Here is a 26,605-nt window from a genome sequence, read left to right as displayed (position 1 = left end):
GGGTCTATGAAAGCCCAGGGGCCTTGTGTCTGGCTCTTTCCTTCATTTTACTCCATGGCCTATGTGATTTAGAAAAAACATTTCACGAAGTTGACAAGAGAACAGATAATGCTACAATATATTAAATTAATTGAAATATTACTGAATTAAAAAAGAAGTGTTCTTTCTTCATTTGCTTCAGTGTTATATCAAATACTGTCTGATTCAGTCAGGCTCCACAGAAATACAGACACTCAGCTTTAAGCGGCACACTTTTTCCCCTGCCTTTCCTCCTTATGCAAAGAGAGAACTCACTGGAAACCCAGCAGCTCCCATGTGTCATGAGGCAGGTTTGTGTGCTGAGTTCCATCCAGGATAGCTACGCACACGTCTTGTCTTCCTCTGGTCCCTTCGTATACCCCACGTTCCTTCACTTCTGGTGAAAGAGAACGCTGCCTTTTCCTGAGCGTTTTCCTGATGCAATGAGAAAAGGAACCCACAGCTTCTGTGGGTACCACGGAGTGATGTCACTATCTTGTCATGGCTAATCCATCTGAACAGCTGAGAGTGACTGAGCAAGGCTCGGTCTAGATTTTTATTCTGTTTTTGGTTCAATATCTACATATTTCAGTTGGTCCAGTGCCAACACAGATGGCCCCACAGCTTACCCTCCACCAGCTGCCCCAGCATCCACTCCTGTTTCAAGGTCACAGACCACCAATTAACCACCTGACAATTTCCCTTGAAGTTCTAGCTTTTAATGCCATAGACGTCTGTCTGAGCCTTGGAACTTTTAGCTCACATCCACACTGCATTGGGGGAACTAGGGAATGATGGAGTAGGAAGGTCACACATAACTTTTTAAAATTTTTCTTTTCTTTTTGGTACTGAAAGCTTAAGTCATGAATAAACAAACAGGGGAAAACCATTGAGAGCATTTTCAGAGTTCTGCAGGCCTGTAGCCTGGGATTATTACATGGGGGAAAAAGTTTATCTTTGTATAAAAGAAGGAAAACAAAGCTTGACAAAGAATGGACAAAAAAAGGTATTTGGACTGTAGAATCTAACCTAAATGACAGGAATACAAAATAGCTAGAAACTCTTCTTAAAATCTCATATACTAGCATTCTGTTTTTTTGATACTACATAAAGCAAAGTTTCAGGTTATATCTCTAACTTGTAGACTTCTTTTCCCATAAAATCCCAATGGCAATGTTCAAGTATTCACTCAGCCACTATTTATTGCACACTTATGAGTCAATCAATAAATCAGAAAATTCCAGGAATACTGAAATAAGCAAGATTGTCTTTCCCTGAAGCATCTTATTGCCTTGGAGGGGGATACTATTAGGATGTCAAAATTGATAAGAAGGTGATACTAATATGCAAGTATTTTAAAGAACGGAGTCTGGACCAGACTGCCAGGGTGGAGGGTGCGGGCAGTTCCTGCTTCACCACTTACTAGCTGCACGACCTGGGGAAAGGTACTTAAACTCTAACCCCAGCTTCTTCGTGGGCACAGTGCAGCCATGATACACTTCCGGCACAGGTTGTTGTGAGCTTAATAGTAAGTAAGATCACAGATGTAAAGTGCTTGGTACAACCAGCGGCACGTACTAAGGACTCAAATGTTAGGAAGCCGTGGTGGTGCTGTATACCGAGCATGAGGACGCTGGGGAGGCAAAGGCTGCTCTGAAGCTTCAGCAAGTTGGACACCCTCTCCGCTGGGATGATGGGATCAAGAAGGCTTCAGTGAGGAAGGTAACACTCAAGATCCATCACAGCCAAACAGGCACAAATGACTGGGTGTTTACAGATCCTCTGATGATAACTGAAAAGCTAGAAAAGGAGCCCCATTAGAAAAAAGTAGGTCCATGAAATTAGACATGATTTTCTAGGACTTGGTGTGAAAGTAGGTATCTACCATAACACAGACACGGAATGATAACAAGAAAATGTATTGCTACTAAGAAAGATGCGATATCCCACCGGATCCACTTCTATTCAACCATAATGCAAAATGACACCACGGATTTTAATGAAACTTGGCAAGATCTAGAAACACCATTTTTAAACTTAGCCTCAAATTTAAATCACAGGGTGTGCGATATCATATCACAGTGTCTTCATTATTGATGCGTTTATAGTAAGTCTTGAAATCAGGGAATATTGAGAGTCCCCCAATATTGTTATTCTTTTTTCAAAAACGTTTGACTCAATAAAAGAGAAAAAAAGTTTGATTTTTATAAATCTTTGTATTTCCATATAAATTTTAGAACTAATTTGTCAATTTCTACCAAACAAAACAAAACAAAAAAACCCCACACTTTTGGGACCATATTTAATCTATACATTATTTTGGGAAAAAACAACATCTTAACAATACTGATTCTTCCATTCTAGAATATGGTATATATTTCTCCATTTATTTAGGTCCTAATTCTTTAATTTTTATCAGAATTTTAAAAATAATTTTCAGTGCACAGGTGTTATACTTCTTTATTCAATTTTTTATTATTATCTTATGATTTTAACAGCATTGTCAATCAACAGCATTGTTTTTCATTTCATTTTCCAATTGTTTCTTGATGTATACAAATGATATTTTATATTGACCTTGTATTCTGAGGTCTTGATAATTTCAACAGATTTTTGCTAAATTCACATAGATCTTTTGAGATTCCTTACGATTTTCTAGATACTAAATCATGCCATTTACAAACAGAGAGAATTGAATTACTTTGTCCTTTCCAATCTGTAACCCTTTACAATTTATTTTACTAGTTAATCCCATTGCTTTGGTTAGGACCTCCAGTACAATGTTAAATGAAATGAGTGTGAGTGGACACCCATGCCATCTTTCTGATGCAGAAGAAAACATTCATGGCCTCAGTAATGTTAGTTGTAGGTTTTTCATGGATGATCTTTACCAGATTAAGGAAGATCCTTTTTATTTCTAGTTTTGCTGTGAGGTTTTATCATTATTAGGTACTCGATTTTGTCAAATGCTGTTTCTGGGTCTACTGAGATAATCATATAATTGTTATCCTTTATTTCGTTAATGTGGACTCATTTTTGAATGTTAAAGCATACTTGTATACCTGGAATAAATTCAATTTGGTCATGATGTATCATTATTTTTATATATCACTGTATTCTATTCCTGATTATGGGTTAAATATTTTTGTATCTGTAGTCCGAGGGATATCAATGTGTAATTTTTTCTTTATTTATGGCTCCCTTATCATAACTTGGTATTAAAGTTACGGAGATCTCATAAAATGACTTGAGAAGTGTGGTTCTGAACTCTTATTTTCTGTATTTGCTTAAGATTAGTACTTCTTCCTTAAATGTTTGAAGGAATTTACTAATGATACCACCTGGACCTGGAATTTTATTTGTGGGACAGCTTTCAACTATATATTCAATTAATTTAACAAATATAGAGTTATTCCTATTTTCTATTCCTTCTTGTATCCGTTTTAGTTGATCTTATCTTACTAAACAAGACATTTGTCCATTTCACTTAAGATGATTTTCTTTGTCTCTTATTGCTTCTCATGCCCTATAATAACAATTCATGCACTTAAGTCTTTTCCTTTCAACTCACTTGACTAAGCTATATCCATCTCTCTGGGTCTCCTTTCCTGACACATTTAGCCAAATGATATGTTTTCCTCTTCTGCGAGCTTCTCCAGCCCTTACTAAGTTAATCTTCTACTGCCTTGTGTTATTCATTATCTTTCACTGCTGCATTTTTATCTCTGAAAACAGAATATGGGATCTTTGAAGGCAGAAATTATACCTTAAACTTCACTGTTCCCATAGCATCTAGCATAGTCATTTAGCATTGAATAAATACTTATGAGATTATTGATTTGTCCACTCTGTGGGTTAGTTTAACCACCTATTGTGGATGAGCCTAGAACATCTTACAGTGCCAGGAAGCATGGAAGTGTTGATAATAATGATAAAAATACAAACTAAGATCGGGCATGTCAAAAGGTACGGGAACTGACAGAAAAGAGCTCCCAATGGCTAGAACTGAAACAATTTGAGAAACAAGACAGTATTAGATCATAAAACTCAAAGAATAAAAAAATAAATATCCACAAGTCCATAAGGGTATAAATAAATGATTGAATAAATAAATAAATGGGAAAGAAGAAATGTGTCTTCCTTACAGAATTTCAAGCAGAAAATGTAAAAGGAAGGAGGGAAATACAAAATTATTAGAATGCTCAGTAGTAATTGCTACAGGCAAGATCCAAAGATGAATATTAAAATTAGTGGGCAAAAATTTAAAGAGGAAGAGTTAAATAGCCTCAAAGTACTCCCCTAAAATATTTAATTACTCTGGTAGTTTTAATATACATACAAAATTCTTTGATACGCTTCCCTCCAGGTGATGTAACTTCATTTCTCTCCCCTTGACTATGTTAGACCTAGTGAATTGCTTGAAATGAATGTGATATAGAAAGAGAAAATAGTAACTGTGAATCAACTTAGCAGATATTACCTTAATCAAGTAATCAAGGTTCACATAATCCATAAAAGTAACGTTGATATCAGATGCCTTTTATATGATGAAAAAGATACTTTTTCTGTGGTATTCTTTTCTAAGATCAAAAACCCTTATTCAGCCATAACAAAACATCAGGAAAAAAATTGAGGCTTATTCTACAAACTATCTGACTAGTACTCTTCAAAACTCTCATGAGAAACACAAGAACAACTATGATACTATCACAAATTAAAAATGGAAACTAAGGGGACACAATCATTGTGATATCCTAGTTTGCATCCTGGAACAGGAAAATAAAAAGAATTGAAAACCAGGTGAAGTCTAGATAAAGCATGGAGTGTAGCTAATTGTACTGTACCGACATAAATTTCTCAGTTTTGATCAATGTACCACAGTTAGGTAACGATGGTACCACAGGTACCATTAGGGAAGCTGGGGGAAGGGTATATAGGAACTCTCTATAATGTCATTGTAACTCTTTGGTAAATATTGGAGGGCCAAAAAAAAGTACACATTTTAAGTGATGTTATCTATGTATTACTTTTCAAAGTTGAGTTGAGTTATGGTAGCAATGTAGTATGATGTTCGCTCAAAAGGTGGCATAAATCAAATGAATGCTAGTGTCATTCATTGCATTACAATTTTAATACAATTTTTCCTTTCTTAAAATGTGTATACATTTTTTGGCACCCTCTGTATAAAATCATTTCTAAGTGAGAAGTTGTTGTATCATTCCACACTTTAAGTTTGGATTCATTGGAAGTCTGTGCTCCTTATATTTATATTAATAACTGAACTTATGCTCCTTTTTGTGAGATATAGTCTAGACTGGTTTGGATTTATAATTAAATATAAACAAATTTTATAAAGTGACCTACACAAAAGCAATTCATTACTAACATTATAATTTATTAGTAATGTTATGGCTATTAGTAATATCCATAACAATTATTTCCAAGAAGACACAGGGTACTATAAAAGAAGCAAATAACAAAGGTTAACATACATAACCACTCTTACTTCAAAAATAATGGAGACGCTACTGCCTCTCTTAGCAAATAAATAAGTAAAAGAAACATAACTATCTTTAGTGAGGTAGTAGCACATTATTTCACATCTTAACTTCTCAGGCATCTGTAAAAAGACATGAGATTTGTAGTGGTTCCAGATGTATCCAGCTCAAGATGGCAAACTGATCACATCAGTTTATCCCACGCCTTCTCAGGTTCCTACTAATATTAAAGTCAAGAAGACAAATGGTCATAAATCTATAAAACCAAAGAAAATGGGAATGGATGAAACAGTGTGGCAAGATTCTAGATGATAGAATTGAACAGAAGATGGATAAAGCTGTAACATGGATACGTGTAAGAAGGGGGGATGATCAAAAAATGCAGAATCTTGGAGAAGCCTGTTGGGAAACCACCAGATTTCTGACCAACACTGTAAAAGGGTTGCTCGGCTATAATCGCTGATGACACAGAGTTCCCAGGCAAATTTGCATTCTTACGTATATTCGGATAACGACTATTGACAGACTTTAAAGAAAGTGGTAAATATAAACATAAATATCTATGAGCAAACAGGTAAATAAAAATGACCTCTGAGGAAATCTGAATAACATGGGAAACAGACGAGGACTTTAAAAACTCTAAAATACAAGAACAGGATTCTACAAAAAAAAACAAACAAACAAACAAAAAAAGGAACAATCAGAGAATAAAAAAGAATATTAGAAGATTAAAAGTATAATACTCAAATTTTTTTTAAAAAAATCGATATATGGCAAGAAAATAGTTTTGAATAAGTCCCCCCCCAAAGTTAAACAAAACATTGAAAGAGAAATGGAAAACACAGAAGAAATGATGCATAGAATTCAACCAGAGGGCCCAACTAAGATTTCTAAAGAAATCCCAAAGCAGAAAAACAGAAAAGGAATATCAAAGAAATCATTTAAAAGAATTCCCACAACTAAAGGTCATGAGTTTTCAGAATGAAAGGGCCCATTAAGATGCCCATCAAAAGGGCACCTCAAGAAAAGAACCATAACCAGATGCTTTAGTAAGAAATCCTAAAAATAAGTTTCTAAAATCTGAGGGGAGGAAAAGGGGATAAGAATCAGATTTCTTATCAGCAAATATTGGATGCCAAAAGTAGGGCAATGTCTCATAAACTCCTAGGGAAAATTATTTTTAACTTACAATTCTTGATCTAGCTAAAACATTAATCAAGGCATTTTTAAATATGTAGAAATTCAGAATATTAACCTCTTCCTACATGTCCCATTTGAAGCTTCCTAAGGCTATGCTTCAGCAGCATATGGAATTAAGCTGAGACATGGATCCAGGGATGATCGATGCCAGGCAAGATGTCTAGACAGCAGCTGCTCCAGCCTGGGATAGAGAGAGGTACCCAAGAAAAGAAGGAATTACAAAGGCTTCATTCTACGTACCTCCTGAGAAGCTGAAGGTACATAAGGATGCCATGCCATAAAGGCAGATGAGTCAAAGAAAAATAAAAGCAATTAGAAACTCTAGGAAATACAAAAAGCTATACAGATAAGTCAACGTAATTATAGTATACTACTTTGATCAGCAGTGACTGACAATTACATATTCATAATACTTTTTTATTGACTTATAATCTTTAGAATCAACCTAAGACAAACACTAAAGTCTTAATATGGCTAAAAATCAAATATAAATAATATCAGCCTTACTAACTAACATATGATTAAAAGCACCAATGAAGGTTTAAAAGGAAGAAGTTATGCAAAGGGTAAGATTTTCATCTTACAAAGTAAGAAATCATCAGATTCTGTCTATAGTTAATAAGACAGATACAAGAATAAGTGTGTTATTTAAAGGTACATAGGAAACAAGAACGAAAAATGTGAGTACATTGGGAGTGGGGAGGCAGTAGTACAAATAAGCTGTCATAAGTCAAGAGGTAATGTTTGAGGTTGATGAGTCAAGAAATGGTAATTATACACACACAAACACATACACATATACTTCATTCGACCAATACTATAAATCTATGTAGAGCTATAAAGTCACTAATACAAGTATAAACACAGAAATATCAAAAAAATTATAAGCTTTTCTGTGCTCATTAAATCTGGGGATGAGATCCAGAACTACAGCCTTTCATTAGAAGCCTGTTGTATTTTTCAATTTAAAAAAGAATATATGTGTATTTTATTGGTAGAAAAATAAATGTGAAATCCTTATTAACATTTAAAAAATATCTATTTGGAAATCATCCAAATAGACTATGTGTTTCATAGGATAGCCCATGGCATTTAAATAAGGTCCTGTTGGTATTTCAGGAATTAAAATACTGCATTTTAAAGTCTCAAATAGAAATGCTTCTACAAATCCTATCCTGTGGCAGACATTATCACAGAAACATTGTAGAATCCATGACAAATTAGCCTACTTCAAGGATATTAAGTGTTAAAGAAATTAAAAAAGAAAAAAATTGTGTTTAAAATACGAGTATTTGTGAAAAATATGAGGTGAGTAAATGCCTGTTCTTCCTGACTCTCCATGAAGGTCCCTAACTCCTATCAGAGAAAGGGGAAGAGTGGTCTCTTTTGCTCACGAATGCAGCAATGGAAGACTGCTTAAATTGGAGCCCTCCTGAAATATCCTGAATTTGTCACTTATTTCATCTATAATTTCCAATAAGCAGTATGACAAACTGCCCATCAGATTCAGGATCTGTGAGCCACATCACAACTTTCATTTCTAGGACACAATACCTCCACCATCACATGAAACAACTCAAATGACTTCAGGCACGCCGGGACACCACAGAATTTATGTCACTTGTGTCATGCAGGGTGTCCTGCGGGGTCTCTGGCCCCGCTCCCCACATAAGAACACAGGACATGGTGAGGACAAAAAGGAACACCCATGGAGCCACAGATAGGAGAGTCACACTACTATATTCTCGCTGGTGGCTGGGTTGGAGACACAGGAAGCAGGAGCCACACGATCCGCAACCTGCCGTCCTCTACTCTGCCAACCAACCAATGCCTTGCTAGCTGCAATCCGCGCTTGCCAGCCATCATCTTCCTTCTAGCCCTCCATTTGCTGCTAGCATAGCCACGGCAGTTATATTAGTGGCCAATGGCTCAAGGGTTACAACTGATGGCCATCCAATCACAGCTGACGGCCATCCACTACCCGAGCCAGCACCTTTCCACATGAGGCCGAGAGCCTGGAAACTGCTCTCTGGGACTCTGTCCCTACAACTGGGATGTACCTGGTGTGGCACGAAGCTGAATCTTCTGGATATAATAACTACTCTGTGACACAGATGTGGAAAAAGTAAAAATGAAGTGGAGACAAATGTCAAAATAAGAAAGACTGTGGATGGTATTCTCATTCCTCTTCAAAATTTCTTTGCTCTGTGTTTAAACATTTCAAATGAAGTGTTTTTCTAATGTCATTCGATATAGACCAACATCTGAAATAAAACAGCAGACTTTAAATACTTCCCATCTTATAGGAGCTTCAAAAATGAATGTTGGCTTTCTTTTCATAAAGAAAAAAACACAGCCCCCCTCCCTTCCTGAAATGAGAATTTTCCAGCTGCTGCAAAGTTTCCAGATACATATTCTCAGGGTTGGGTAAGTCTTACCCAACATGTACATATATGTTTTTAACAAAAATTAAGGCTTAGAAAGGTTCACAAGTAGTAACAGACTTCAAGTCATTATGGGAAGACTTTGTCTGGATATAGAGATGGAGATGGAGACAGGGAGAGGGGGCATGGTGGGGGGAAGAGCAAGGAGGAAGGGGGAAGGGGAGGGAGAGCAGGAGGGGGAAAAGGGGAGGGAGAGAGAAGGAAGTCACCAAAATGTTTTTGCAATAGAATAACAACCAAAAGCAGTAAATAATTGTCATGCAGGGTCTCAGCTCCTGCTCCCTATACAAGAACGCAGGACATGGTGAGGCCAAAAAGGAACAACAACGGAGCCATAGGTAGGGGAGTCACACCACTGTAGTCTCGCTGGCGGCTGGGTTGGAGACACAGGAAGCAGGAGCCACACGATCCACAACCCACTGTCCACCTCTCTGCCAACCAACCGACCCCCCTTGCTAACTGCAGTCCGCACTTGCTAGCTTAGCCACGGCAGTTCTATCAGTGACTAATGGCTAACCAGTAACAGCTGATGGCCAACTAGTCACAGCTGATGGCCATCTACTACCAGAGCCAGCACCTTTCCACGTGAGGCCGAGAGCCTGGAAACTGCGCTCTGGGACTCTGTCCCCACAATAATCTCTAAATGCAATAGGATCACTTGCTGTGAATAAAAGCAGAGCTTAAGGACCCTCCCAGGTCATGCCAGGTAAACTTTCACAAGCCTTTTAATAGGTTGGTGCAAACGTAATTACAGTTTAAAAGGTTAAAAATAATTGCAAAAACTGCAATTACTTTTGCACCAACTCAATAGAATCAGAAAAGGACAAGATTTTGCTGTCTGGCCAACCTGCACTCTTGTTTCTGATGCATTCACACACAGCAATGGTTGTCATTAACAGTATAATTACTATGCAACCCTTTTAAGTAGGTAAGTTCCACGAAAGCAAGGATGTTGTCTCATTTACTACCATGTTGCTTCACTTAGAAGAGTGTCTGGCATATGTAAGTATTCCGTAAATGTATCATTTAAGTGTATAGAGGGAAGGAGCAAGTTCGAGTGAAAGTGCTTTGCAAATTCTAAAACATTCTGAGGTGTTAGTTCTCCTTGTGGTTCCTCCTGGTCCTACCCTCCTGCTGGGCCCAGCTCCTAAGGGCTCTGGCAGAGCCATTCCCTGCATTGGGAACAGCACAGCCTGTGTAATTAGACCCACCTGCAGGTGAGGGGCACCATGACACAGGTGTTCAGAGTATGAACTCTGCAACCAGGCTGCCTCGGTTCCAATTCCGCCTCTAAGCCTGACTTTCTGGCTGTGTGACCTTGGGCAACTTATTTCACCTTTTTACGCTTAGTTTGCTCATCTGTAAATTGGGGGATCATAGTGCCTAACTTATGGGGATGTTGTGAGAATTTAATGGGCTACTATACATAACTCTCTCATAACTCCCTGAAACAGAGGCTGGTACACAGAACGTTGATAAGAACTGACACTACTACTCTTTTATGACAGGATGCAGAAAACATATAAGGAAATTCAGTCACATCCAGACTGTGATTTTCTTTTCTTTTTTTTTTTTTTTTTACTAATGCCATACAATTTTAAGGATAGATTTTATAGTCCCGGATTCCTGAAGTTTCAACTTGATGCACTATTCTTCTACATACTTAGCTTCTTAAGGAGCCCAGTGGAGCTCCAGCTCAGTAAGTTATAGGTTTTGGATAAAATATGGATGTTAGCTGAGGCATTTCATCACAGAGGCATCAGCTTCAGGGGCTCCATCCATTCTGTGTGGTTTTCAAAGCACACTGCTAACTGTGTTCCCTCTCTCATGAAGACCTTTTAAAGTGACTTGGACGTGACGAGCTTCTTTAGAGGCAAAACAGTTTTAATTGTTAGTGAGATCTGCTTGAGGAATATTGTTGTGGGGAAGCTGACATATTTTCAGATTGCAGTTTCATTCTTAAGAGCTTAGCTTATGATTATTGTTCGAATGATAGAATTTGTGCAATATATTTATATTGACTCTTTGCTTCATTGGTATTGAAATCCAGGTGTCAGTTTACTTCAATGTAAACACATCAGACTGATGTGGAATTTTCTGGAAACTTTAAAAGTAAAATGAAACACCATACCAGTTCTGAACCATATTCTGAGTTGTGAGTAAGATCTTTCAGTTACAATGTACTGAATTAGGTCAAGAGGTTCTCCTGGGGAAAAAAAGTAGTTTGCCCAAGAAATTCTAAAATTCCCCAAATAAAGCATAAATCAATCTGCCATTGCACTGATTCTTCTTTGTTCTTTGATGGTGCTTTGGGAAATGTCAGACCACTGGTCTGCATCATTTCACCTCCTCGTAGTGGCAAAACTGTTACCAGCCACTGCTGCTTCAAACTGTAATGATCTTATAGATTCATCCTAAGAGATCCAAGCGGAAATCACCAGAAATTTCCTTTCCATAGATGATCATGCCATTATCCCAGTGTAAAACTTAGAAGTGTGTGTGTCTGTGTGTGTTTATATTTTGTATATTACTTATGCATATGCAATGTTCATACAGAAGTATGATTTATTTTTTTATAAGATCAGGTTGAGTTCTAAAAATAGCTGTTCAGATTTAAACTGTTACAAACAATTCCACAAAAATCCTGTCAGAGTAACAGAACCCAGAAAGCTAATTCTAAGGCTTTCCTTCTGACTGTACTATACACTTCTGAATATACAACACTGTTTGAGGCTCTCATACCATTTTGCGTATTTTCATCCCCAAATTCAAACCTATTCCATCCTGAGAACAAAAGCTGGCAAGAAGCACTCAAGTGATGAGTGAACAAAATGCAATAAAAAAGCAACACACTGACATGGAAATGTCATATGAACTGCCGAATGGCAGACAGCTCCAAAGTTTACCAAAATATTTTGAAACACTTTGCCAATGAGCATGTAATTGACTGAAAGACTTGCCAGGACTGTTCTAGAGACATCTAACATACCACATAATAAAGAAAACCATTTGCGATAAAAAAAATTAAATGTTAGAAATATATTTTTAGAGCGCTTCCAAATCCAGTGCAGCCCCGCCCCCAACCCTAGTTCTGGCCAAGGAAATAATAGTGATATTATCAGCTTCATATCGGGATGTTCGCATTTTCCTTGATGCCTGTCCCTCGCATTTTTGTGTGGCACTTAAAAAAAATCAATCAACCTGTATTTATTATATGAACCAAAGAAGAACAAATTTCCAGCTCAAATTGCTATTAATGAGATACTGATTCATAGGGCATCTGCCATTCTTTCTGAGCATTCTATCCATCCATCCATCCATCCATCCATCCATCCATCCATCCATTATCCTTTTCTTAACAACTATTATTTGTCTAGTACCTAAGGTGTGTCAAGCCTTGCCCCGACTGCCAGAGACATAATGATGAATAAGACAGAGTTTCAGGCATCATGGGGTTTATAGCCCAGCTGGGGAGACTCAAAGTAAGAGGAATAATACTAATCCTAATTTGTGCTCGGTGCTGGGGTAAACCAAGACCAGCATGCTAGGTGGGGAATAGAGAGATCGATCATAAAAGAGTCCTGAAAGAACAGCATTTATCCTGAGGCCTTGAGAATAAGTTATACTGGCGCAGAAAGGAAAAAAAATGAAGGGAGTTAGGAGCCAGAAGAAACAGCATAATTAAATAACTAGGGGAAGGGAGGGTGAGGAACATTAAAAACTCAGAGAAGGAAGGGCTGGTGTGTAGACAAGGAGAGAAGTGGCAAGAAATAGTACTGGATGGGGTAGCCGGTTAGCTCAGTTGATTAGGGTGTGGTGCTAAGAACACCAAGGTTGCCGGTTCGATCCCCGCATGGGCCACTGTGAGCTGCACCCTCCTTAAAAAAAAAAAAAAAAAAAAAAAGAAAAAGAAAAAAGAAATAGGACAGGGGAGATGGGCCTAGGTTGGGATTATTCCTATTTTCCTGAGATTCATCCTTTGCCCTTGATCCCTCTTCTCTGGTCATTTATCATTTTAATAAATACTGGAAAGGCTAAGTCTGAGAACACACCCCGAACCAATATGAATATTATTCCATTATTCTTAACATAAACCTCACCTTACAACTCAAAGAATTGTCTATAACTAAACACAAGCAACTGCCTATTTACTCCACCAGGAAATTTTGGAGAGCTTTTTAAATGATAGGTCAAACATGACGACATCTCTACCTCTGATCTACATTTTCTTTATAAGACTTATTATAATAAAGGGAAAATAACACAAACGTAACGAATACATTTAAAATCAATAAATAAAAAAAGAGAAAAATCCCAAGTCCTTCTTTACCTTCAGGTCAAAGCTCTGCCTTAGCTATTGATCACATAGTTTGAAAAATGATAGTTTTCAGGAAAAATTAAGGATTTCAACAGTACAATTTTCCGTTAACTTATTATGTAAATAATTAAATGTTTTCATAGGAAACACCAAAATCTTTAACTAGGAAATGCATATATCAATGCAATGCTTGTTTACATTCAGACACATTTATCCACACATTTGTATGTGTATTGGGCAGTGAGAGGAGAGTAATAATTAGCTTTTATCCTTGGGGGTTGATTAGAGCCATAAAATCTACCTCAGATTCATCTCCAGAGACAAAGAGGCAATTTTGGAATAAAATACCTTCAAAACAGTTTTATATCTCCTAAATTTCCAATCCAAAGTTTGTTTTGTTTTTAGTCCTAAATATTTTGTTCCATCACATTCAGTTCCGAGGGGTAGCTCTTAATTTCCTAAACCAGGAGCAACGACATTTTAGGAGAATGTTTCTATCTGGTGTCAAATATATGTTCATCTTAATAAATTATAAAAGGCCTTCTCTGATCCTTTATTTCTCTCTAAATCCTCCCTTCTCTTTTCACCTTGGTATTTGAACTTGTAGCCATAGCGAAAGCCCTCAGTTGAGAGGGAATGTTAACTTAAACAGCGGGGCGGGTGGGGGGGAGACAGTGCACGGTGCCCCGCTGGCCACCTCCTCTGTGCTTCCCGCGCCCAAGTTGAGGTTCTGGTCTCACTCAATGCAAACAGCCTGCTCTCAGAACACTTCCATCCTGTCTAAAACGATATGCAGAACTCTACTGGGGAGCCCATGTTGCCTTAATCTGCACAACTTCCTGACAACCAGCGCTGCCTGATAATGGGACGGTTTGCCTTATAAAGCAACACCTCCCTTTACTTGCGTCTGCTGAGCACTGGAATCTTAGCCGGGTAATCAATCAAGATGCCATCGAAGGAGTAGGTGATTCTCTGGAGAAAAGTGGCCAGAAGTGCAGCGTGGATCACCCTCACCCTCCGCAATCCTAAACTAGCCTTGTCATCAGGACTGAGACTTCCTGTCTGCCAGGAAGCACCCTCATTTCTACTAATAAGCCCACTTAAAAATGGCCGGTTCACTAATGCTTTTCAGATACACATCTCATTTCATCTTCACAGCAGTGCGATGATATTATTCCCATATAATGGATGTTCCCAGCTTCAATCGACTTATCGAGGTCACAGAACCCGAAGTGACACAGCTGGGACCAGAACAGGCCTTCTGAGTCCCTGTGACTCACATACTCCAAAGGGGCAAACACATAGGAAGTGCCTCCAAAAGATTCTGGGACCCTCTGCTTAAAAATCACTATTGGTGAGTTTGGTTTTTTTATTTTAATTAAAGTTTATTGGGGTGACAATTGTTAGTAAAGTTACATAGGTTTCGGGTGTACAGCTCTGTAATTCATCACTACTGGTGAATTTTTAAATGCATATTCCTGGATCTCAGCCAAGATCTAAGCATTGGATCTGTGAAGGGCGGGGCGAAGAATCGCATTTTAATGAGCTCCCCAGGCAATTCTTATTCACTGTCGAGTTAGAGAACTGCCACTCTACATCTTTTCTTCTCGCTTTGAAAGTTAGAGTGTTAGTCAGCTTTTCATTAGGAACATTTCTGGGATTTTTTTTTTTTTTCATTCATCATTTGAGTGTCTTTCATGAACAGCCACTGCCCTGACCCTCCCGGTCTCACATTTTTTATTTAACAAATACTTACAGAATATTTACCACATGCTAGGCCCTGTTCCTTGATGACACTCTCACCACGACCTTATGTGGGAGATGATATCATTATAACCCCCATGTTATAGGTGAGGACACTCATGCACAGAGAGGCCAAGGGGACTTGCCTCAAATCGCACCCAAGACATGATCCCAGGCTGGCTGGCTGGAGTTCATGTGTCAGCCACTCCGCTGTGACAGTCCTGCAACTCCAACGATTCGCCATCACATGGCAAGTGTGGGGACAGCACTGCCCACAGGTACTCCTGATGTCCGCCGACTGCCTGCTGCTGTGCCTCCACCTGTTCTGTCCCCTCTGCCTACATGTCCTGTAGGCCCCCATCCCCTGCTTCACGCGCTAATTCCTCCTCTTCTGACAAATCCTGGACACTGTCGCTGGATGTCCTGGACGAGTTAGGTTGTCCTCTCCGCACTCCCAGGCAGAGCACACGTGGGCCTCCTGTCACAAATGACATGGAGCTAGAGCCACAGCTCTGCTGGGTCTTCCCCAGGAGAACGAAAACGCCCCAGGTGCGGACATCAAGCCTTATTCATGTTCTGCCCTAGGTGCCTGGTGGTGAGCAGGAGCTCCACAGATGCTTGAGGCACAAACGCATGGTTGTATACAAAGCAAGCGATGGTTATTTGCTTTATAACAGAACTTGCCACTGGTTCCGAAACCACTGCATTCATTTACATAGCCTTCACTTCTGGACAGAAAGCCTGCAGGGCAGAAAGTTAAAGCTAGTGCCAACTGGAGATCAATCTAAATTAAATTTCAGATAAAATAGCTCTGAAATTATAATTTAAATCAGTGAGAAATCCTCTATTGATCTATGAAAATGTGAATTAGACACAGGTTTTCTGGGACTCCTGTTGCATGAAGGGAGGTGTACACATCAGAGCACGCTGGCTGCAGTGCTGTAACTGTGTACGCAAATGCGGCAGGCAGCTTGGCTTGTGGATGGAGTCCTTTCTTCTCCAGCTGGCAGAGGTGAGAAACTCTGAGGCTCTGCTTTCCTGGCTACTGAAGGATCAAGTTGCCCTGCTCTAGAATCATCACTGAAGCCATCTGGGGAAAACAAAATTATTTCGCACGAGAACATAGGGAACAAGGGGGAAGCTGTAGTACTTTGGATCTTTGGCTCATGCTTCTAGAAAAGTCTAGTTGGTATTTTATCTAACTTGCTTTTCAGTAACCTAGTAAATCCAACAAGATAGTTGCAAAATGTTCTACAGTCTCAGGGTGAGAACTTCTTACATGCCTGCGAAGCCACCCGAGTTGAAATTCAAGTCCTTAAACAAGCAAAGCAGCCCCAAACACAGAACACTAGCTTTCCCGTCTTGTGCATCTTACTAATTCCTTGAGATTGTACTCATGCTAAACAGACTCATTGATCTTTTTTTGCCTTTTAAAGAGATTTAGTCTTTTCCTTCACATCAAAGAAAGCATATCAAAGAAATACAAAATGGAATTTGCGATTAATACAAACAGACTGTATTAACTTTTCCTTCTAAACAATACCCTAAGACGAAAACAGCTAAACTCATTATGCCAATGCAGTGATGGGGAGCTTAGATTGCCACACAAACAAACAATGTGTTTCAGATAAACAGGCTATACTGTTCCTCACAATTATATTTTATGATGGAAAATACGTTTATGACGTTGGGGGTCTGGTGATTTAAGGAAAATGCCCTCAAGTTTCCAGGTCCCTACAAGTTTCATGTGAAACATACGGTTCTATGAAACCCATATTGCATGAAATAAAGCCCCGCCAATGTCATTGACCAAAATTCAGGAGTGAGTGCCCTCTGCCATGGTTCTAGGTTTGATCAGCTCTAGGGTGGGCCAATTATCATCTCTGCTCTGCCCCTTGGCCAAAGAAGACACCATTATTTCCCTTCCAAATGGATCTTATGGGATGAGTCAGGGAGCACGGAGACAGGATCAAAGACAGCATCCCTCAAACAAAACCAACCATCATTCCTCACCAACAAGAACTCGTCAACTAGATCAGTAAGGTTTCCTCTCCTTTGAAAGCCTTCCCTTCCCCCCTTTCATTCATTTCACTTTCAGGAAGTGCATTGTGAGAACCGATAGGATCTGAGACAACACGATCATTCATCAATATTAGTTACCATCTGGTAGGTGTGACCTGTAGGTCTCCTCCCCCATAAGCTTGCTAACAAATTTTGCCACATATGCAAATATCTATTAGTAAATGGACACAAAAACAGTTATGTAATCAGTCCCATGAGAAGTCCCCCTCTGTTTTTGTTTTTCTTTTTTGGTGTTCCAGCAGCATTTTGGATCAAAAGTTCAGTGCAGGCACATATGATATTCTAATGCAGCATTCAGCTAGCTCTTTTAGTTAGTTTAGGACAGGCTTGCCCAGAAGATGGTTAATAACTCTAAGGTCACATTCGAAAGGCATCCAGGTAGATACGAAGATTGCTGGAATATTTATGGTAACCATCTCATAAATCTTCCAAATACTAGCTGAGAACCCTGAACCAGATATCCTCAATTACGTGCTTCAGATATTAGTTTGCCATTTCTGAAATGCAGATTAATTCACATACAATACACACTCCCCACAGTGTCTACACCAAAGCATTTAAAAGTTATAGCAAATATAATAAAGTGGAATCTCCACTCAGTTTAACATTCTCTCATTAAAGATTGAAATGAGTGATTCTAGGCAATGTATGACAGAACTCTGCCCTGCCCAGACCGAGAATCTTTGCCAAATCCTATTTCCTTTCCATAGTACATGAAAGACTGGCAGCCTAAAGACAACATGGTGAAGGACACAGAAAGCCTGGGTACTAGTTCCAAGTATGTGAATAGTTATGTGGTTCCTTCCTTTTGGTTGGTAATCACGATGCAAAAGTTTCCCCAAGAGGTACTGTCAAAGCAACTGAGATGCAGATTAATTCATACCCAGACAAGAGAAATAGATTTGATTCGATTTGACTCAATTCAATTCAGTTCAGTTGAACTCAATTCAATTCAATTCAATCCAATTCAACTCAATAACATTATTGAACACATGTGTGTGTGTCTCCCAATCTTACCATCCACGCTATACACCCCCTCTGACTCATCAGCCTACAGCACTGCATTCATCACAAGCTGGTTTAAAAACAAACAAATAAATAACAAAAACTTATCTGCCTACTAATAATGGACAGATTCTCTGACCTAAAAACAAACTTCAGCTTACCTCTACAGCTGGATTGGCTATCACTTTGATCATTGCTTCCCATTTCCTGCCTCTGTGCTTCAGCTCAAGCTGTTCCCACTGTCTGAGATGCCTTTCCACCCACCCTCCAGGATCTTCCTCTAACTAGCTCAGAGACGGGTAATTCATCTCAGTCTGCCCATAGCACCTGGCAGAAAGCCTACACTGAGCGTTTGAGTGGCCGCCAGACAAGCTGGGACTGGGAAAGCAAAGACCAGGAGACCCCAGGGCAAAGAGCAGATCCCAGGAGCAGGCCCTGGGGAGAGAAGAGAGTTAATCAGCAAGGGGGTAGGGGGTGGGGGCAGAGTGAAAGGAACGCTTCCCCCCATGTGATCTGTCAGACCTGTGCCACCCACCCACCCCCGGGCAGTCCCAGATGCGTTCAGACTCCATGCCCGTGTCTCTGCTCCTGTGTCCTTAGAACACGGAAATGGGCTCAGACTTCCAGGGAGAGCTCAGTCCCTCCTAGACCCCCAAAGTTTTGTGTAACGTCTGCGTCCCTGAATGCTGACACTGTATTTTAAGTGTCTACACACGTGTCTGCCTCCCTACTGGGCTCTGAGCTTTCTGCATGAGCCTAGGCCTCGTTTATCTGCGGGTTTCCAGAACCCAGCACTTAGCCCACAGCAAATGTTTTTAAAAATGTTTATCAAATAATTGAATAAATAAGTGAACTCTAGTTTAGAAAGGTGACGGTGCCTAGTTAAGGACCTCGCCAACTGGCTCAGTGACTGGGTTTCATCACAGTGACACTGGCTGCTACCCAGCTCTTACTAACCCCCCGTAGTAAGTCAGAAGCAGGTGCTGGGGCCCCTTCCCCAGCAACCTGAGCCGGAATGGATTTCACTGGTGTCATCCCTGGTTGTTCCCTGTATTCCCTTAAGTATAACAGTCACCCTACAGAGACACAAGGTATCTTGATGTTCTAATTATCTTACTAATAAATTCCCTAAAGCAGAAAGGCAAGGCTTTTTGTTAAGAATTCCATAACTATATTTTATTTAAATTCTTAAAAATTCTCTCATGTCACTGGTATGGTCTCAATGTGGTGTCCCCTCCCATCTCCAAATTCCTCTGTTGAAACCTAGCGCCCAGTGTCATGGCATTAGAATAGGGGGGGCCTTCGGGAGGTGAGTAGGTCATGGAGGAGAGCCCTCAAAAATGGGATTAGCGCTCTTACTCAACAACAACAACGAAAAGCCTGAGAAAAATCCATTTTGTCTTCTGCCTTGGAGGTGACAGTGAAGACACCAGGAAATGAGCCCTCACTAGACACGGAATCTGATGGCGCCTTGATCTTGAGCTTCCCAGCCTCCAGAGCTGTGAGAAACAAATTTCAGTTGTTTATAAGTCATGCAGTTTATGGCATTTTTGTTATAGCTGCCCAAACGGACTAAGATAATTACTAACAAACACTGTCTTATTTCCTACTGTGCAGAAGAAACCAGGCCAGTTGGGTGGGGTACAAAAGGATATGACATCATCTTTCTTTGGACAGGGTTTTTTATCCAGATGAAGAGACATGGGTATGGGCCCATGAACAAAACTATCATCAAATGAGCTACACCGATGCAGGAACGTGGAGACTTTGCTATGATGGCCCTTGGCCAGGCAGAGCAGAGGCCATTTGAGGGGAAGGTGGGACTAAGACAGAAAGCATGATGTAAGCACTTAGGGGACAGGAGTGACAGCAAGCAGGTCTAGGCCCCAGGATGTTTTGCAACATCCCCAGCAGCGAAGAGACCAGGGTCATGAGCGATGCAAAGGCCGGGAAGAGGCAGGCGCTGAGTCAGGGACCTGCACGTACAGGGAGTCATGGCAGCGGGCTCGCTCTGGGCACCGACTCACCTGCACTGACCATCACTCTTTAAAAGTAATCCGTCCATAAATTCTCTCTTCCTCTTTAAATGTCAGGATTAAAAAAAGAAAAGTACTAAACTAAGACAGCTAATAAATAATTTAAGCTGCTAGGAACTTTTCAGGGTGGCATATTTGTACTGGTTTAAAAAAAAAGAAGAAGAAAAGAAAAGAAAAAGGGATCTGGCCAAAGCAGATTGCTAAAATCACCACAGACGAGCCCCACATGGCCAGCTGCTTTAGCATCACCTGAGAAGATGAGCAATTAAAATGGGCCACATTTAAAGGTGATGGCACAACTGTGTCTCATGGCAGAACTCCACGCTTCTGCAGTGAATCTCCAACCACGTTTAACTGTGTAAACCCAAGCGGCTCATTCTTTAGAGATTTCGTTTTAAAGGTCTAGCGTAAGAATTCAGGACCACTATAATCCTTCTCATAAGTGCATTATAAGGCATTAGCATGGCGCCCAGAACTTCAACCAGAGTGAAGGTAAAGTAACTTTGTCCTGTGCAGAAACCTACACTTTTTTTCTTTATTATCTGCAGAGGATTTGGCATCATCTCTGTCAGTTCAACAGATCATCCGTATTTTCAAAACCATGTGATATTACTTCTGAGAGCTGAAATATAAAGACTGCACCTACTCATTACACCACAGAAAAAACGTACCGTCATTCCCTTCCCTCACATGCAATCAGACTGGGAGAGAGAAAGGGAGAGAAAGGCAACACTTACCGGTTACCTTATTAAATTGCTGCTGCCCTGTGAGGTAGGTTTGATTATTTTCATTTTAGTAGATGATGGAAGTGAGGCTAGAAGTGTCATTTGTCCCAGGTCATAAAGCTAATAAATTGTAGAGTTGGGGCTCAAACCCGGACTCGAGTCCCCAAAGTCTCGTGTCCTTGTGCCCAAGAGAACAGGAGCCAAACACCTGGATATGTTCTGTGGAAGACACAGGAGGAGAGCAGCCAAGTGGGGGGCATAGGGCATAGGAGCTGCTACACTGGCCCGGCCACTGAGCAGAGCGAAGTGGGACAGAAATACTAGTGACAACTGGGCAGGGCCAAGAGAGGCCCAATGGGGCTCCGCTGATTGGGGTGAGGGGAAGAGATGTTTGTACAGACACTTGGAGTCCAATGAATCACAAGAGTGATTAACCAGAAGGCTATAATGATGGCTGTCCCGTGCCATGTTTGTTTTTTGTTTGTTTGTTTGTTTGTTTGTTTTAAATTAATGTCAACTATCTCACTGTAAAGAAACGTAACTCACTATCTAGATGATCTGGCTATCTGAAATTACCCTGGGCTGGCAGATGTGGAGGGAAGGTGGGTCTCGCTCAGAAGACCCCACTGCTTCACTCCGTCACTGCACTCATCCATCCCCAAACACACGAATAATCGTAAACCGATGGGGGCAGGATGTACTTATGTAAGATTCCTGTCCTTAAGGAACTGCAGTACTGGGGGAAGACTGACAAGCAACAAAGATTCTGATGTACCGTCAAATGCCGTATAATTGATTGGTAAGTACAATCAATTATACTTACCCTAGGAGTCCAGAGAAGGGCGGCACGGGGCCCCCCCAGGTCCTTCCCTCCTAGCCCCTCCCAGATAAAAGCAGGAAGGAACAAAGGAGTAGGGCCGTATTTTAACCCATGTCATTCTCCACATCTAAACAATATGATGATTTCTAATTTTGCTAAAGGGGGGGGGGAGGCGAGGGAGGTAGTTACTCTCAATAGTGTCTCCCAGGAATTCACCATTCACCAGAACCTTGGTATGATACAAATTTTGTATACATGCGAACTTTGTAAGTATACCTTGCCAGAAACAGCTCTCCTTAACATAGGGATGCACAAGAACACATCACTATTTTGCAAACAAAAGAACACGCTCGGGCCCACACTCTCGGTGGGAGCTCTGTGAACAAGTCAACGTCATTTGACTTCTGTCCAGACCCTTTGCATGAGGTACACTGACCTCTTGTGTCCGTAAACAGGCTTTTCCTATAAGAGAATAATTAACTTCTATATATTTACAAGTACATAATGAAAGACATAAAGCGATAAATTCCAATGTTTTACTGACACGACCAACTGAATTATAAAACACTTGGCGGCGAGTTTAGAACAATGAGGTAGCCTCCTTTAGCAGACACATTTGGATGCACCCCGAGCATCCGTGTCACGCAGGACACAACGGTCCCTGTGGAGAGCAGCCGTCAGGACCGCCCAAAGACAGGTGGCACCCCTCATCCCAGTTTGCTCAACAACAGTCACCCTGGGCCTGTGGTTCCTGCCCCCCTATGGGCGGGGCTGCGCCCAAATTCTCTGTCTCGTGAGACCAGTGACTGCCTCACCCCAATAAGGAAGGCGGCAGAGTCCCTCATCCCTACACAGCTTGCACACACGTCATGCCCTTGGGTCCCAAAGTAGTTCTTTGTCCAAAGCCACCTCATGGCCGTCCTCCCTAAAACAAAGGGCAGTAGCGGGCAGGGAAGGCATGAGCAGCGCCTGTGGGTTATGGTTACGGAGGGGGCTGTGCCCACCTATGACGCCTCCGCCCCAACATTCCAGCCTACCCCAAAAGGCACTGTGCCATGAGAGGCCACTGCTCGCAGCAAACATGAACACAAGTTTGAGTGTAAAGACTGAAAACAAACATTCCATACTGCACTGACACTGGACTTGAATCCTTTATTTGTAAGCCTAACTCCTCCCCCTGACAAGGAGCTCCCCAAGGTCCTGGATGGCACCCTCACCACCTAGTTCAACATTCAGCCGACGGAGCAGGCTCCTTAGGTGCTGGTTGAATACACGGAGAAAGAAAGACTGCGAGGCAAGAGAGCTGCCCCAAATGAAAATTTCAGTTTACCGCTGATGTGACATTTAAGTATTTATAGAACACCACGGAGACCGATGTGTATGAGTCATGAATAGCATCACATCCTACACCTCTGAAGATTTATCTGTGGACCAGAGCTGCTGAGCAGGACACGGTTACCAAGGTGGGTCCACCTGCTGAGGCGTCAGACGCTGGCGCTCAAGGGCACACCCCTCACTGCCAGCTCCTGTGAGCAAAAGCTCAATTTAAAAACAGGGAAATTAAAGAAAATGAGTCTTGCACTAACGCGATTCAGATAATTCAGTATTTTTCCTACTGAGCCACAGAGAGCTGGATTATTAGGGAATGGCGATTGCTTTGAATTAAACCCCACTCTGGGTAAGCCAGGATTGGCTTGATGACTTTTCGTGTACTGGACGCAATTTTAATAAAAAATTGTATTAGTCATTTCATACAAATATGGTAGAGTTGATGAATTACTCATAATGAAGGAAAACAGCCCTTAATCCATTTTAATACTTCCCTTATTTCAAAATATAGCAATACATCTTTAAGCACACAGAATCCTAGATGATGATACAGGCCCAGAGAAATGTAGTCATTTGTCAGTCACATAGCTAATTAGTGATGAGATAAGATTAGAATCTAGGTCTCAGGACTCCTGCCTGATACGCTTCCACAACATCAGTGGTTTTCAGACAGAACCAGCCAGGCTCCCAGGAGAGGGGCTTGGAGAACAGAGCTCCACTCTGTGTCCTGTGCTTTCTTTTTAGGTAGACCCACCGATGTTAGTGCATTGGTATCCAGATTTGCAGAATTTGTGCCATTAAAAAAAAAGAAAAGAAAAAAAAGAACCTACTACATACAATTACCATCATGTCATAAAAGGGATATTTTAACACCAAAAACATTTGGAGGAACAGAATCTCAGAATGAATGGAGATTCTTGATAAAATACAATGCTGTCCTATGTTTTTCTCATTTCACTACGGATCACAGAAGAAAACCAAACATGCAAAGTCACTGTTGTGTAGACTTGTGTTTGGGAAGCAATGGTTTTGTGGAAACAACTGAGAACTTTGGTCTCAACCACATCACAGTAGCACGGCCTCCTCTGGTGTGTCGTTTGATCTCGATCTGGTTTTTATACATAATGTTCAATGATAATTCTTGACCCACCCCACTACATGGGTTGTTCCTTCACACACAAAAAACATAATAATGTAGTTTGATTATTCTCGAAATGTGGCCTCAGGCCCACCTGCACCACCATCATCCCAGGTGCCTATTTATTAATAAAAACTCAACTTCCCTGGCCACGCCCTGCAGGAGGCTCTCAGGACGGGAGGCCTAGTTCTGAGATGCAGGTTAGAGGCAGGAGACCTGAGTGCTTGTTTTTTAAATAATGCTTTACCCTGTCTGCTCCATTCGCTGGCAGTAAGATTACAAGGATAACATTCCTTTGCAAATCCACAGTAACTACTGAAATGGGAAAGAGGAGACCACGGAAAAGGGGACGAGAATAAAGAGGACACCACTATCTCACTGTTGCTGTTTTCTCATTGGACAAACAAGGGTCAGTGAACAGGATCAGTGACTTTTTAGCCTTCCTCATAGCAGTGAAACTATTTTTAAGCAAAATCTTTCAGGGAAACAACCCTTTCAATACATGCAGAGCTGCTCTGGTAGAATGACCGAGTCCTGTCCCTTTAGCCCCCCTCTCAGGCCCCCTCCACCTTCAGATAGCCCCATGTCCCTGAGCTGGAAGACAATGGAACTACATTCCTGGCCTCCGAGGGGTCATTCCAGCTTCAGAGAAGGTAAACATAACCATCAAGCATCAATCAGTGCCATCTGGTCTACTGTCATTAGCCCAGAAAATGGAGCCACTGGATCACCAGATTCTCCTCTTGACGGGGGAACTTGCATGCAGGGGGAGGGGCACGGCCCACCACAAACACGAGCTTCTAATGCAGAGCTTTCCCCTTCCTTTCTTTACATTACCTATGGGATGTGTCTCTTCATGTCCATCCTCCACGGCTAGAGCCACAGTATAATTTTCTGGAAATGATCTGAGCCACCCAACAGCCTTCCTCACATTGCCCCACGCTCAGAGCCATTTAGTTAACCGTTAGCCTTTCTGACTCACTGTTTGATAAATGACATCTGAAAATGGACCTCCGATTAAGTTCTCACGTCAAGATCTTCACACAGACACTGCAAACACATTACTTGCTCACGTGCCTAACTCCATTCATGACAAGCATATTTGCCAAATGCTCTTTTGGAAACATGAGGCACCAATCTCTTGTTCCCCACCCTGGTCATGTGTTCTTCTCTGGGTCCCCACCGTGGTCATGTGTTCCTCTCTGGGTCCCCACCATGGTCATGTGTTCCTCTCTGGGTCCCACCGTGGTCATGTGTTCCTCTCTGGGTCCCACCGTGGTCATGTGTTCCTCTCTGGGTCCCCACCCTGGTCATGTGTTCCTCTCTGGGTCCCCACCCTGGTCATGTGTTCCTTTCTGGGTCCCACCATGGTCATGTGTTCCTCTCTGGGTCCCCACTGTGGTCACGTGTTCCTCTCTGGGTCCCACCGTGGTCACGTGTTCCTCTCTGGGTCCCTATGTTGGTGAGCAGCACATTTCGCCACTCAGTGAGGTGTGGAGGTCAAATCTTTGGATTCATCTTGACACCTTTGCTCTCCCCACGTCCTATCCAGCCCAAGTCCACTTTCCCTCTTGCTCAGCTCCCTCTACTCCAGTGACCTGGAGTCCTCCCTTTCCTCAAACACATCAAGCACATTGCAGCTTCTGGACCTTGGCACATGCCGCGTCATCTCCCTGGATACTCTTCCCCAGGTATCTGCACAGATATGTCCCTCTTCTTTCAGGCTTCAAAGAGGACTTACCTAGCACCCTACTTAAAATCACGCATCCATTTCTCTATTTCTACCCTGCTTTATTGTTTTTTCCATAACATCACCACCTGAAATTCAGTTATACATGCATTAGTGAATGTGTTTTTTATCTGGTTCCACTCACATGAGTTATTTAGCAACATGAGGTCTGAAGAATAGTTTTGTTTCTGACCTAATATCCCAGGTGTCGAGAATAATACAAGGCACTTCGATAGTATTCGATAAATATTAGAAAGGAAAGAAGGAAGGAGGGAGGGAAGACGTTGACAGGAAGGAAGGAGAGAGGAAGAAAAAATTTGACTTTGTGCTTAAAGGCCTCATTTCATCAACTACCCTTTCACATTTAATGTCAAATTACATATACTTTTAATTTTTTTATTGTGGTAAAATACACATAACATAAAATTTACCATCTTAACTATTTTCAACTGTACAGTTCAGTGGCATTAAGTACATCTACTCTGGTATGCAGCCATCACCACTATTCATCTCCAGAACT

At 41.1% G+C, this 26,605-nt stretch overlaps 1 protein-coding gene across 4 annotated transcripts in view; it reads right to left on the bottom strand.

Moving 5' to 3' along the window:
• Nucleotides 1–26,605, bottom strand: part of ENOX1 (ecto-NOX disulfide-thiol exchanger 1) — a 511,619-nt gene that overhangs the window by 255,136 nt on the left and 229,878 nt on the right. The window lies entirely within an intron of this gene.

The sequence above is a fragment of the Rhinolophus sinicus genome, linkage group LG04 (genome assembly GCF_036562045.2).
Source record: "Rhinolophus sinicus isolate RSC01 linkage group LG04, ASM3656204v1, whole genome shotgun sequence".
NCBI lineage: Eukaryota > Metazoa > Chordata > Mammalia > Chiroptera > Rhinolophidae > Rhinolophus > Rhinolophus sinicus.
The sequence above is the reverse complement of the archived record's forward strand: the minus strand, read 5'-3'. Positions and strand labels throughout refer to the sequence as shown.